Source organism: Micropterus salmoides, unplaced genomic scaffold (assembly GCF_014851395.1).
Source record: "Micropterus salmoides isolate LMB-PRFRI ecotype aquatic unplaced genomic scaffold, ASM1485139v1 Ms_hic_scaffold_8, whole genome shotgun sequence".
Lineage (NCBI taxonomy): Eukaryota > Metazoa > Chordata > Actinopteri > Centrarchiformes > Centrarchidae > Micropterus > Micropterus salmoides.
This window is the reverse complement of record NW_024044570.1, coordinates 29,278,862-29,293,685: the sequence shown is the minus strand read 5'-3', so window position 1 is coordinate 29,293,685 and position 14,824 is coordinate 29,278,862. Positions and strand designations below refer to the sequence as shown.

Sequence of the window (14,824 nt, the reverse complement as noted above, 5' to 3'; positions counted from 1 at the left end):
AAACAAAACTGCCGTTTATATTTGTAGAGAGGGAGAGAGGGCTGGTCATGATGTGACCAAACAGAATTGACATTTGAAGCACATTAGCACTACGAATTGATGTATTGCTGCAACAAAACAGAATGTAGGACAAGTAGGACTTTGTATAGATTTTACTGAAGATCAAAACGATAGGAAATAGCTACTGTATAATATTGCAAGACAGGAATAAAATATGTGTGCATGTATGTATGTATGTATGTATGTATGTATGTATGTATTTACTGTGTGTATGCATGTGTACACGTGCATGCACATGGTAGGTCTATACAGATGGCATTCAGCATAGGCTTATGGTTTCGCAGGTATGATTTTAAAGTATTTAATTCTTTTTTAAAGTAACATCTTTGTACACACTGTAGGTTTAAAAAGAATTTTAATTGTGAAAAGGCACGACAGGAAGTTGTAGACCCTGTGCTAATTGACAGCGGTGGGTACGGGGACCAACCCTCGCAGGAAGATGCCTATGGACGCCGCCTCCTGCCCCTCCTGCCTGCCTCGTCGTTGAGGGCCGTCCCGGGGCTCAGTCCACGGTCTTCTTCTTGTATTGGACGCTGCCTCATCATTCATTCTTGTTAGCGAGCGGGTTAGCGGCATTTAGCCTCCTCATCATCTGCCCCCCCCCACCGCCCCCCGTTGGTCTTGCATAGCTAGATTGAAACCGCTAACGTGTTTTTTCCCCACTCCCCGTTATCCGAGGTTCATTTAAATTCCGTTGCTCGTTTGACTTTGCATCCAGAAAGAGTGGAGGTGGTGGGAAACCCACACATTTCGACTCAGACAACGTGACTGTATGCATGCCATGAGCGACGAGGACCGCTAGTTGCCTGAGATAAGCAGCAGCAGCAGCAGCAGCAGCAGCGGCGGCGAGCAAGGCTAAAAAGGACCGGTTGTTGAAAGCAACGCTGATTTAGTATTTCACCCAAAATACGACCGGCACAGCAAGGTGAGCCTTTGAAAACATTAATGATATGCAGCCAGTTTGTCTGTACACCGGGTGTTTGGGGGCAGAAGCCCGGCTCGGTTAAACCTTGCTGTTGTGGTGGTAAAGATGAAGAGGGAGGCATCGTTCTCCTCCTCCAGTGTCTGCTGCTTCTGTCGGAGGCCATCGGCTCCTCACATCCCCCTCTGCCCGGCCGGAGGGGTTTTGTTGTCGTTGACCTGCTTGACTATGTTCGCCTCTTTTGTCCTCTTTCCCCCACGGGCAACAGTTGGGCGTGGGCACTTGGGCAAACTGTGAGCTCTAACTAAGTTAAATTTGAGTCCCACATTTAATCTGCTACGTGTTTGTTTTAATGTCGGGGGAGAAAAGTTACAGTAAAAAAACGTCTGACATCTACTTTGAAGTCAGATGTTATGTAGGGAGTGAACCCTCCTGTCAGCACCATACTCTTTGTAAAGTATTTCCCTTGAAATGTTGTCAGTGTACAGAAAACAAGAAGCTGTACCTCAAAATGTAGTCTACCAACATTTTGCTCACAAATGACATTAAATATATTGACATGGAGCATGCTTCTTTCTTTCCTCCTCTTTCTCTCCCTCCTCTCTTCCCCAACCTCTCTCTCTTCTTTCAACCATCTTCCTTCAGTCACCTTCCCTGCCCTCTCTGGCCTTTTTATTTTTTTTTTACCTCTCCCCCTCTCCTCACTCCCTGCGCCCCCCTCTCCCTTCTGCTTTTCTTTTTTCACTTGACACCCAGCTGCCCTTCTCGCCACTTCTCTCCACTTCTTCCCCCCTCTTTGTCCTCTCACCCTTCATTTATCTCTCTGTCGGTCTCTTTTCCCCTCCATTGATTTGCCTGGAGGTGTTGCTAAGAGACAACAGCAGTTGGAGTGCCGTGAAGGATAGAGTAGATGGAGGGGCAGCTGCTCTGTAAACAAGGTGAAGCTTGTAAGGGGCTCGTCTCGTCTTTTCTCTTCTCTCTTTTTTGACTATGATTGTTGCAAATGTACTCTAGATAAGATCTGTGGCTCCCTAACATTTAAATGTCAACGCACTTACTTTTTATAAGATTACATCATCCCATATGAGTTTGACTGTGTGGATACATGCTTCCGCAAAATGCACTTAGAGGACTTTGCATAGCAGAGAGAGGGGGTTTCTGGGTAACTAGCTCACAAAGAAGTTGTTGCACAGAATCACATTGTGCCCAGGCCTGGTCCTGTCTGTCAAACAATGCTGGCTGGTTGTGCAAGTGAAATGCTGGACCAATACCCAACGTGGAAGTAAAGCAAAAAAGCCAGTAGCAGATCTGAGCAGCAGTAAAAAACAATCCCAAAAAATTAATTTACAGTGATGATAGAACAGAGAGAAGTAAGAAACAGCTAATTTTTCTTTAAAAAATTACTTAAAGAGGTGGTATTATGCTCATTTTCAGGTTAAAAATCTTATTTAGGGGTTGTACCAGAACAGGTTTACATGGTTTAATTTTCAAAAAAACCCATATTTTCCTCATACTGCACATTGCTGCAGCTCCTGTTTTCACCCTATGTGTTATACGCTCTTGAGCTACAGAGTGATGCATCTTACTTGTACAAAATCTTTGTTGGGAGTTGCACATATGCAGTTCCCAGGTAAGGACTACTAGCCAATCAGAAGCAGAGAAGGGCGGGTCGTAAGAAACAAGGTAGTGTGATCCAAATCAAAGCCACTTCAGACTGCGACCGTAACCTAGCAGATGGAATAAGTTACTCACAAGGCCACAACCACACAACATCATTGTTCCACATCTTACCATAAACCACAAAAAAAAAAAATCACCATATTTCAACTCAGTTTTGTCGATCATATTGCCTGTTGTCGGTGTTCTGATGATCTATGCTGCCTTGCCGAAAAATGCTACCATAGCGCAAATCGATAGACTCAACTCACACACAACTGCCGCGATATAATGTTCAATGCGACACACACACCAGCGATCCACACAGCTTTCTCTTTTTTAAGTTAAAACGTTTTAACATTCCTCAGAATGTAAAGACAGATAAGCGGTATGAAAACCTTCCAGCTGTGTTTTCCTCTGCCGTTGTTGCTGCAGCGGTCTGTGTGACGGCGGGAGCAGAGGGCTCTGTGAGCGGCCATTTTTTATTTTTATCAATTAATTGACTAACTGTTTCATCCCTATTGTGAAATGTACTTTACTTTCTAAGATAGTGTAATGAGGGAGGATGCATATCTCAGACAGTAACCAGACCCCGTGTATTCATGAGTTTTCCTGCACCTTTGACACAGTACAACTGTGTGCCCTGACAGCTCCTCCTTGATCATTGATTTAGTGTATTTGTAATAGGCTACAACATGCCAAAGTCAGACTAACCAGTGACAATAGGCTAGAATAGTTCATGTGCACATCCACAAAACCTCACTGATTGAGGAAATAAGTTTTCAGGACGTTTACGGGAAAACGTTTCTATTGCATTCTTGATAACCATTGAACTCACTGTACTCTATGCTGATGACATGGCTAGAGAAACAATGACTATCAGACGTAACTTCCCTTTACAGGTGTGTTAAATGTGTACCTGCCTTAAATTAAAAGTCAGTATATTAGCTAGCACCTCTCTCATCTTTTCTCTCTTCTTATCCCATATATATTTTAAGAAGAGCACAACAACACTTCTAAGAAAACCCAGGGGCTTAAACGTAAGCAGGAACATTCTCACGCTAGCTTAGTGAGAACTGTCTCAACCTTTAACCTAAACCTAGCCTCCTGGTATAATCATCTAACTGTTAAAAATAAACAGAAACGTCTGTCACCCAGGGAAGTAAAATCACAGGCAACAGCAACCCTCAATATCTCAGCTCTGTGTTACTGTTGTGCAGAGCGGTGGAGAAGCTCTTGTAGGACACACCTCACCCCCACCACTCTTTCTATGATCTACCTCCCCCCGAATGAAGGCTCCAAGCCCCACAGGCTAAAAACCACTGCTCGCATATTGTAAATCTTCTAATAATAATGTCACTTTTGGGACCTCATTTTTGTAACTATTTTTTGATTAGGTTCTGTGGTAATGAATGCAGAGGTTGCCACACAACATGTGTATCCACTGCATTGAGCACAATGCTCAATTTTCCATTCTGGATTTTTCCTGGCTTTAAAAGAAGCTTAGATGCTGCGGCAACAAAGCATGCCTGGCTTTGTAATCATGGCCAATATAACACCTAAACCCCTTCTATTGTCATTTATGCGTGTACAGACACTGTGTTTTTGCATAGGCTAACATAACCCTGTCCTAGTTGAGGCAGTCCTCAGCCATATTTCCTACTCTAAGCTGGCCAGAACAGACCATTATGTTTGTCAGAAGTCATTTCTTTAAATCCACTCTCCCTAAATCATAATTTTGATGTGAAACTCACAATCTGCCCTTTGTGGAGGGAACATTGGTGGCCTTGAAGCTACCCCTAACCCCCACACCAACATTAAAACTGGAAAGCCATGCTAAATGTGTTTAGTCACACTATTGACAACTATTTATGCAGTTAAGATATACACATGCTTACAGAATGGTATAAATCAGCAAAAACATCTGCATACATATTTGAAAAACTAGATGTAAACAACTGATGTACCAAGTAGTCTCATTTATAATTCTTTATGTTTAATATTTAACATTTGAAGATTTTTTTGCACAAACTAGGCACAGCACAAACACAGAGTTTGTGATGTGCCTGTATGTACACACTTTGATGTGACTAATGAATCACTGCACATGATTTATCCTCAGACCAGATTACATTTCATGTTGTTAGAACAATCTTTGACAAGCTAACATGTAGGTAGAACAATAATGCTTTTAATGTATCAATGGCAGCAACATTTAAAAGGGCCTGCACATAAATGTGCCGCACCACTATTAGAAAGCCATGCTAGCAGTGTGGTTCTCGGTCTGTCAGTCGGCCGGTCTACCATACTACTTGTTTCAATCTGGTATTTGAGTCTGGACCAGGTCCAGATGGACTGCCATTATATTTGGCACAGATATTCATGGAACCCAGAGGATGAATTGTAATAATGTTGGCACCATTATCAGGTCAAAATAGTAATTGTTTCAATACTTTAGTTTTTTCAGGTATTGGGGGAAAAAAACAATGACAGCCACAGCTATACTTTGTGTTTGGCACTACTTGTGCCAAATGTTAGCATGCCAATATTTGCTAAACTAACATTGTAAATAATCTACAACTTCGCATTAAATTCAAATTAGCTTTATTGGCATGAATGTATAGCAACAATATTGCCAAGTACATTATCATTGTGAGCTTTTTTGCATGCTGACATTAGCATTTATCTCAATGCAACGCTGCGCCTCACAGAGCAACTAGCGTGGCTGTATACTCTTGTTTTGAGGATATGAAATTTTAAAAAAGTGGTGGTCAATGTTAAATTTGAAGACAAGATATATAATACCTATTCACATACGAGAACATCAGATGTTCTCTCCAAATTGAGACAGGTGCTCTATTGTGCAAAAAAGTAATCCTGTTTTTTAAGAGCAACTTTAAAGTTGCTAAGCATGCAAGTCAATTTTTTATGAGTTGAACTCTACTTATGTGTAGACAATATAATCAAAAACATAAGCATATGCTTTTTTACATATTAACAATCTAATACAACCTGCAGATCTTCAATACACAAACAGCGGGGCAAGGCTCAAGCTTAGAATGTGCCACAGGACATAAGACATCAGCTTACAGACTAAGCTCAGTGCCAAGGCGTTGCTAATAGGATTCTTTCCTTTAAAACTATGGTGTGTGTGTACACACATATACACACACTCCTCATTATACCCTTCGTACATTCTGAGAACAGATTTGAAATGTAAATCCCTTCTGTAGAATGCCATGAGCCTTCTCAGGGTCTCTGACCAGCCAACCACGGCAGTGCCCGCAGAGTCCGCCCACAGCAAACTAACTGTTAAAGTGTTGCACCTCTGAACACAGATGCTATATTATCACGTATAGCATTTTTAGCAGTGTTAGTTTGGATTAGTTCCAGCACTGAATTTGAATGCAGAGCAAAGCCAACTCAAAGCGTAGGCACTGCTGTTTAACGCTAAATGTGTTAAATATTTTAAATTACTATTTCATAATGTTTTAACTTTAATGTGATTGCTTACCACTGCAGATTGAATACTGACAAGACATAATACGGCTATTAAAGAAACCAAACTAACCAGCTGCTACCGAAAATGTACCAGCGTTCAGCAGGTGGCTAATGTTAATTTCCTACCCTTACTCAGTAATTGGTGTGTTCCCTCACAACAAGGCACCCTAAAATAAAATAAAAACAGTTATAAGCCACTTCTTTTAAATGCAACAGGAGGTGTGTGATTATGGTGTGTGTGGTTGGTCGTCCAAAAGAAAGGAATTTGGTGACTGTTATGCAATTTACAATCACAGTTAGGAGTTTCAAAATCAGAAACAGATTTGAAACTTCCAAACGTCTTCATGAAAGCTTGCTCGGGGCATTGTGTGTGTGTGTGCAAATTTGTCTGTGACAGCAAATCGAGTGCTTAATGAGCTGACGAAATTGTATGATGTGCATCCAGTTTAAACACAGCCTTTAGGTAAAAGGCCTCCGGGGCAGTTAAGTTTATGGGCCTTCATGAAGGACTTGTGATACCAAAAGGTACCAGGCTGATTTCCAGCTTGTGAAGCCACATGCAGTAGCAAGGGGGTAAAAAGTATGTATTTTTTAAACACACACACACACACACACACACACACACACACACACACACACACACACACACACACACACACTTAATCCTATCTACTATGAACTACTTACAGTAACCGTATTTTATTCTCTCACACACACACACATACACAACCACACATACACTTACACACTTTATCCTATCAATATAAACTGCTTAACTTTCTCACACACATTTAACTCCTTTATTCACACCAGTAGTTGAATCAATGCTAATAACCACTTAGTATAAAACCAAAGAAAGCCTTGTACTTGCACAGTACTGTTCTGTTATTTATATAAATTACTGGAAATCAATACAGTCTAACTTTTGTTTGTGTTAATCTTTGTTTGTTTCCCACATCATTGATGGTTATCTGCTATTTTGTTTGTATCTCAAATTATTCTTCCAATAGAAATCACATAGCCACTCAAATGATCAGATTAGAAAACACAGACAATGCCAGTCCATTTAATTACATTGTGTTTGTATAGTTTCTAATCAGTGGCTTCAGTTACTGCTAATAAAAGCATAGAAAGAGGAACACACAATTTAAATCAAAACAATGGCGACGTTGTAACTGAATGAATAATGTTTTGTGTTAATTCAGACAAACTCATGGTGTCATTCAAACGCTGTTTTAGGAGACCTAAAATAGAATTATCCAGCAAATAAAATTTGAGCAAATACCTGTCCTAACAAAAATATCTTCTTGCAGTTCTAGCTGGTGTACTACTGTAGCTGGCGAGATAGTTGCTACATGCTTACCATCCAGGACCATGCTTGCGCTAGTCAGTCACCATAGCACCCTGAGCTTCTTTCTGTTTTCTTTGTACTGTGCCATTTACTCATGCTGGGCATTTGTTCTCAAGCCTGTACATTTTATTCAAGAAAAAGTTTTATTGAGCAGGAGGAAAAATACCTTAGAGCCAACTGACATGTAGGATCCAGTTCAAAAGAGAACTGCACAGTCGAGCTCCTGCATATGTGGCTGAAAAACTCCAACCTTAGTCATCAACTTGTTCGCTTAGTTCTAATAAGCTAAATTTGCTGTCTGTCCCACACACTCACCTTAAGACCTGTGGTGATCGAGCTTTGTGTGTTTTATCTCATACTGTGTATTTATTGTGTATTTAATTACATACTGTCTTTTTAATTCACTTCCTCTCTGTGAGGCTCAGGTGGTCATTTTATCTTTTGTGTTTTTGTTCTTATATCTTAATGTTTTTGTAAAGTACTTTGTGACTCTTGTATGGGAAAAGAGCTATACAAATAAAGTTTACTTACTTACTTACTATAGTCCTTCTCTCTTCAACCAAGTCCAGTTGCCCTTGACTTTAACTTTCGTTGGATAACTATGACCTGGATGACTGAGAATCTTCACAGACATATAGTCCTGTAGTTTTCCAAACCGTACAATTCATACATCCATTATCAATGCTACTTATCCTTAGAGGGTTGCCTTGCATTTATTGAAGTTTTAAAATTGAATACTTCATTTTTTTTAATTATGTATTATCCCAAAATGGCCATGAAATAAGAAATAGTAATCACATATTATTCACTTTACACAGTATCTTAGAAAGCAAGAGGATGACAGCAACGCAGTGTTTCCCCCAGGTTGACTGCTTTGGGCTGTGAATGGCCGCTGGGGGGGTCTCAGTGTTTGTATGTGTGTGTGTGTGTATCATGCATACATGGTGTGAAGCTGAGCAGGTGAATTACTAGAGTTGACGACAACTCATAATGTTACATAACACTGAATCCAGTAATATGTTAGAAGATGGGGACACTGTAGATATTTTACAAGCATGGACCAGGTAAAGCATGGATTAACACACCTGGTTTAGTATACATAATATGTAAATTATTAAGCTATCAGTAGAGGTTTAAAAGTCCGCTAACCGTTAGGCTAATTTATTCAGTGTAAAATGCCATAGGCTTAAGCTCAGGCATGCAAACTCCTCACCTTTCGGCGAAATTAGCCGTTTTGAAACCAAAATGGGTCACCTACGTGATTTGTGCAGATCTGATGAGAAAATATTTGAGGGGGGGCGTCGGTTGGCTGGTTGGTTGGTTATTGAGCCACTCCATTCTGGCATGAGCCTTGAAAGCTGAACATGTTGGGATGTTACTGCTGAACTGCCAAACAAACTGTCCGCTGGAAAGCAAGTCTGATGTAAGACATAGGTAAGCTAGCTTACAATATTAACTGTCCTGTCAGATACAGTAATGTTGCTAATTTTATACCTTAGCCCGCTGTTATTAACCAATAATATCAGGTAAGCTAATTGTTCATTTATGGCGACCAAAGGCAGCACAGGCTAACATCAACAGGATAAAATCGTGTCCGCATCGGTGTTGTTTACACTGGCGCATGTCCCCACCACCACTGTTTAAAAGCATTTTCTGAAAGCATTTGTTAAAAATGTTCTCGAAAGCATGCAACAAGAAATGTTCAATAACAAATAAAAATGCTTTGGTTTATTTGACCTAATTTATTTAACTTAAGCTAAAAAAGAAAAGCTACTGATTATAAAAGGACCACAAAGTGTTTACCAGTCAGTAACTTTCACAACTTGTTGATACAGTTTTATTTCGGACAAGTTTTCCCTTCTCTTATATTTTTAGATTTTTGTCACCTGACACCTGAATTTTGTGTTTCCCTTTACATTTATAAAAACATTTCCACCATAAATTGAATTGCAGAAAAGGAAGAAACTGGTGCAGAATGCAGGAAATTAAGTGTTTAATGCTAAAAATTTTGTTTTGAGTTGTAGCAGTTATTACCCTGTCATGTTGGCTCAAGCTGAAGTAAACATCACAGCATGGATGACAGTACATTTGGGGCTTTTAGGGAGGGGCTTGGAGCACTGCTGTAACGGAACGGGTGCCCAGGATTTATAACACAAGACAAAAGGAGTGTCATTGCGAAACGACATGCAGCACAATAATTGTTTCTCTTATCTTGATTAACTTGTCTTTATAATCGTTGGAAGCCAAAAACGAAATTGTGATTAAATATTGATAGATAAATACAGATAATAGTCGTTTTCTTGACTGCTCTCAACCTCTGACTCTCTCTCTATGCTTTGTAAAAGCAGACCGGAGGCAACTGAAAAGGTTACCCCCTGATGTATTTCATAAACGTGTCAAAGAATGCAAGTGGACCAAAAGCACCAGTAAATACTGTTAAAACACAGTCAGTTTACAGCTGCCTCGCAAGACCAAACAAAATTGAAACCCTCAGTAAACACAGTGAGCATTCCAGCGTTTCCCGTTTGATGAAATCAATGCCCAAATACCAGATTAGATTTCTGGGCAGTCATGTGCTTTGCACTGCAGAAGGTTCTTTGTAATTTGAATGCAGCTGAATAATATAATTATAGATCACCGCCATGCTCTAACACCCAATTGTGAGGCCGGAGCCATTGATGTTCATCGTATCGTTAGAAACCTGTAGTAGCAGGACTCGGAAGCCCTTTCCAATCTGTCTAATTAACTCAGCAGGAAAAGCTTCAACTAGGTTAATCTGATACCTAGGGAGCAGAGTTTTTATAGAGCCACACAAACCTAACTGGGTTATCCATTTCTTCTCCTCTCCTCACCTCTCCTCTTATCCTCTGTATCTTTCCTCTCCTTTTGATGATACAGTCCCTGTCACTTTTGGTCCAGAGGGAATTCAAACTGGGTTAAAACACAGGTCATTTTATTGATACGGCCTTAAAAAGGTTACACTCTCTCTCTCTCTCTCTCTCTCTCTCTCTCTCTCTCTCTCTCTCTCTCTCTCTCTCTCTCTCTCTCTCTCTCTCTCTCTCTGTGTCTGTCTCTATACATACATTACTCACAAAAGGAGATAGCTCAATTGCACAAGACACTCACAAGCAACATTCACTGAATAAATAAGTAGACACACAGCATCAAGGTGTCAAACTCATGTTGCCTTTACTAAAAGAAGAGCTTTGGTGACAGACAGGCTGGGCAAAAGACTGATGGGCTTGGTAACAATGATGAACCTGTCACCAATCAAGAACTGGGCGTTCATAGATGAAAATAGACAAACAAAACACTGAATATGTTGCTGAATAAACAGGTGTGGTCTACCGGTAATTCTCAAGCACAGTTAGTGCTGTGTGAGATGTCACAGATAGTCTTTATCAGTACAAAGGCTATTAGTTAGTAGTGGCCAAAAAAACATCAGCTGAAAAGGCAAAATGTGATTTATGAATCACAAAACATCACAAAATAAATATATAGTACTTAGCATGTGTGCTTTGCCCAATAACTAGGAGGATTTTAAGCATCACAGCGTTACATTAAAGTTATAATCCTTTCATTTAATAATTATGTAGCCTGTTATTATATTAATAGAAACAAGGCTGCAACTAAAGCTCCTGTGTGTAATAGAAAAAGGAACATTTGTATTTCTAGCGGTATTGAAAGTCAGTCATACCGTTGAGCCTAATGTTAATATCTATGTATTTAATATGGCCTACTTTGGGGGGTAGGCCTAATGGGTGTGAGCTGTTGCATCCCTTCTATCCATGTGAAGTGGTAGGACTGTGGTTTTAGACTAGTTAACAAAGTAGTTAAAGATTTCTGTAAAGTTTGAGCAATTCCTGTAGTGATGATAGAGGGTCCTGTATAAATAACAACACATCATCTGCATAAAGACTGATCTTTTATTTGGTGTTTACTGCAGCTCATGGTTCGATGAAAATGGAAAAAAAGTGACATCCTTGCCTGATCCCCCTGTGTAATGTGAAGCTTTGTGACAGTAGCCCGTTGGAAGTGATGGTAGCCTTAGGTGTCGTTTATAGTGCTTTAATCCAATCAATACATTACTATTCGAATTGACATTTCTGGAAGGCTGTGAAGAGAAATCTCTAGGTAACTCTGCAAAATGCTTTTTAAGTATCAGCTGATACATCAAAGTATTTATATTTGAATGGTTTAAATAATAAAATAAAAACAGATAATAAATAAAAATATTGGTTTTATTGTATTGATTAGTGATAAGGGTGTGTAACAAAATGGATCAGTGGGGTTTTTTACTGCCTTTACTAGCTGAGGTTTTTCTATTCTGATATTGAGGAATGTGCTGATGTCCTATAGATCTGCATCATGTTCTGAGGAGTATATATTCATGTAAAAACTTCAGAACAAATTATTTATATCTTTAGTGCTATGAAGAGGCTTCCATGCTGAGTCCTACATAGTGGGATAGTGTTTTTATTCCATATTTTGTTTCAATGGATTTGCCAAGTCTTTCCCAGCTATTTTCCAGTGTTCAAATGTGTCATGTCTGTGCCTTTCTAAAAAAAATTGGGTTTCTTGGTAACAAATTGATTCAGTTCGAGTCTATATTGTCGAGTAAGAGTTTGTTCAGTGGGAGTGGTCACAATTTTTACTTCAAATCTAAGTTTGGTGTTCGTAGTTTGTTCGTACCCCTTAAAACAGCCATTAACAATGACAACTTCTTGGCTACATATAGAGACAATTACAGAAGGTAAATACACTGGCTATTTGTCATGGTTTTGGGTTTTAGTTTAGTTATTTCCTATTCCTAAGTCTTCCCTCGTGTTTCTTGGCTTACTTTACCTACTCCCTTTGTGTGTTTTCACGCATGTTTGATTGTCTGTCCTGCCCTGATTAGTTTCAACTGTGTCTGGTTATTCTCCTCTCACTTGTGTATTTAGTCTCTGTGTTCCCTTGTCTCAGTGTGATTTCGTCTTTGTTGATGTGTCAAGCATTCCATTCCTTTCTCCATTCTTTCCTTGTGTTTTAGGTCTTTCTGCCTGATTTGTTGGAGTTTTTGGATCTTGATTCTTGCTTGCTCCCTTCTGTATTTGTTTGACAGTTTGGACTCTGTTCCTTAGCCTGCCTCACCTTCCTGTGATCCTGTGTACATTTGTTGTTTTTTAAAAAAAAATACTATCGAACTGCACCTGCTCCGCGACAGTGTCTGCATTTGGGTCCATTCCCTCGTGTTCCCTGTTACCCTACTTGAGAAACTATGACACTATTACAGAAAAAATGCAGATCATGAATGAGAAATGTGGTTTAATATAATGACGGCAATTTAATGCAATCCTTTAATGCAATCCAGTACAAAAGCTTGGTCACATATTTTACCTCTATAGATTATAATTGCCTATAAGTTTCTAATATTCTCCCCCCTCACGTAGATGTCATGTTGAAAACAATAGAAATACCTCTCAGTATAATGCAGTCCAGTTCAACACTAAAACTTCAATAACAAACATATAGCTTAATTAACACCTCTCTGACAGGTCAGTCAAAACTATCTTTGTAAAGGTAGAATTCATGGCAGATCTGCTGTATTGGAACATATTTTACAAGAGTACACAATAAACTAAGAGTATATTCAGTGTTTTTCCATAGGTATATCATGGGTGGGTGTTAAATGATACTTGTCAGCATGATCAAGACTGTCTGCAGGTATCTTTTTGAGTCACTTGTGGTGACAGTCTCAGATTCCCCCAAGCAAGAGTAACAACCAATTATGTACCAACTTGCTGCAAAGAATCTAGCTATTTCATGTAATAAAATGCAATATCAGGCAGGTGCTTGCAATATGTCACTGGGGTTCTTTCAGAAAGCAATTCTGGCATTATTTTGGGAGATAAAGTATGACAGGGACAACTCTGTCTGTCTAGTGTGAGAGGCTGTGCCATAGGTAGGTATTCTCACTCTGGTGTTATTATTGTTATTAGTATACACATGCACATGCAACAACACAGAGAGAGAGATGTCAGAGTGACGTGGCTGCCACTCAGTGCGGCGCCCCAAGCAGTTGGGGGTTCAGGGGCTTGCTTAAGGCCACCTTCGGCAGTGCCCAGGAGGTGAAGTGGCACCTCTCCAGCTACCAGTCCATGCTCCACAACTATGGTCTGAGCTGAAACCGGCGACCCTCTGGTTTCCAGCCTAATCCTTGCGGACTGAGCTACTGCCGCCCCATATGTGCAGATAGCATCAACTCTTTCACTTCACTGATGATAAAATTTAAAGCTTTAAAGGAAACACCCCATTCTTCTGGAACTCCAGCTAGCAAGCACTTGACATAGCTGTTACTATTTTGGGAGCAGCTTTACAGTGGCAATCATCGCTGGTACCGGGAAACTCAGTGATCTTGAGTCCTATGACCAGATCACTTATGAACACATTGTTACCAGAAATGCATTGATTTTCATGCCTTCCTTTACAGTATTTTTTAGTTATTCCGATTCATAAAGAATAAGCTACTGGCTCTGTTCCTCAAGTTTAGAAAAAGTGAGTTTCTTTTCTTTACGTCTGTCTCTCTGGTGTATGGTAGCACAGACAGGAGCAGCTCCCAGGGCTGCTGTCTCTCAAATGTTCACTTCATGTCATCTGTCTTCCAGAAACCTTCTCATCACTTTCTCTCTTCTCACTCTCTCATCTCTCTGTGGAACAAGAAAGAGCACCCAAGGGAGAGAATGAGGAAGAGCAAAGGGATCCCTGCTGTCTTTTCAAGAAATGTGTAGGGCAGAGGCCTAGTTAATCGACTTCCCCTAAAACCAGAGAGACTCCGTTTGCTCTGAACCACCACCTGACTTGAATTTAAGTAGTACTCTTACTAGTTGATTGTGGGTGAGGGAGCATGCCTGCTGAAAGCAGTAGCGATTTCACATGCATTTTATGTTAATGGAGACAGGTTGGATTTAATTGTTACCCTCTCTAGTTCACATAACACAGACAGCAACTGACCAGACAGACTTTTGTTGCCTATTTTGTTCTTATTTAATTCACAAGGTCAAGGCTGCAGGATGACTGTTTGAGATAAAAGCTGCTGTACATGTATAGATACAGGGCATTACAGCTTCAAATACTGAGCGCGCACCCGTGGAGGGCAATCCGTTTTTGTCTGATCACAGCGCATGTTCTGATTCAGATTGTGCACGAAAGGAGGGGCTGTTCACAGACAGGTCCATTGTCAATGAGACAGAGAAACTCAGAGGAACAGTGAAAACTCAGAGTAGACTGATAAATATTTTTAATAATTGTACTTTAAAAATTTCAGGTTATTATTTTCATTGTTTGTTATTTTA

General features: G+C 40.0%; 1 long non-coding RNA gene across 1 annotated transcript in view; it reads left to right on the top strand.

Annotated features, from left to right (window-relative positions):
• The first annotated feature begins 440 nt into the window (after positions 1-440).
• LOC119893533 overlaps positions 441-14,824 on the top strand; it is a 35,511-nt gene continuing 21,127 nt past the window's right edge. Inside the window, exon 1 of the long non-coding RNA XR_005442812.1 lies at positions 441-985. This is a non-coding gene — a long non-coding RNA (uncharacterized LOC119893533). The remainder of the gene's footprint in view (positions 986-14,824) is intronic.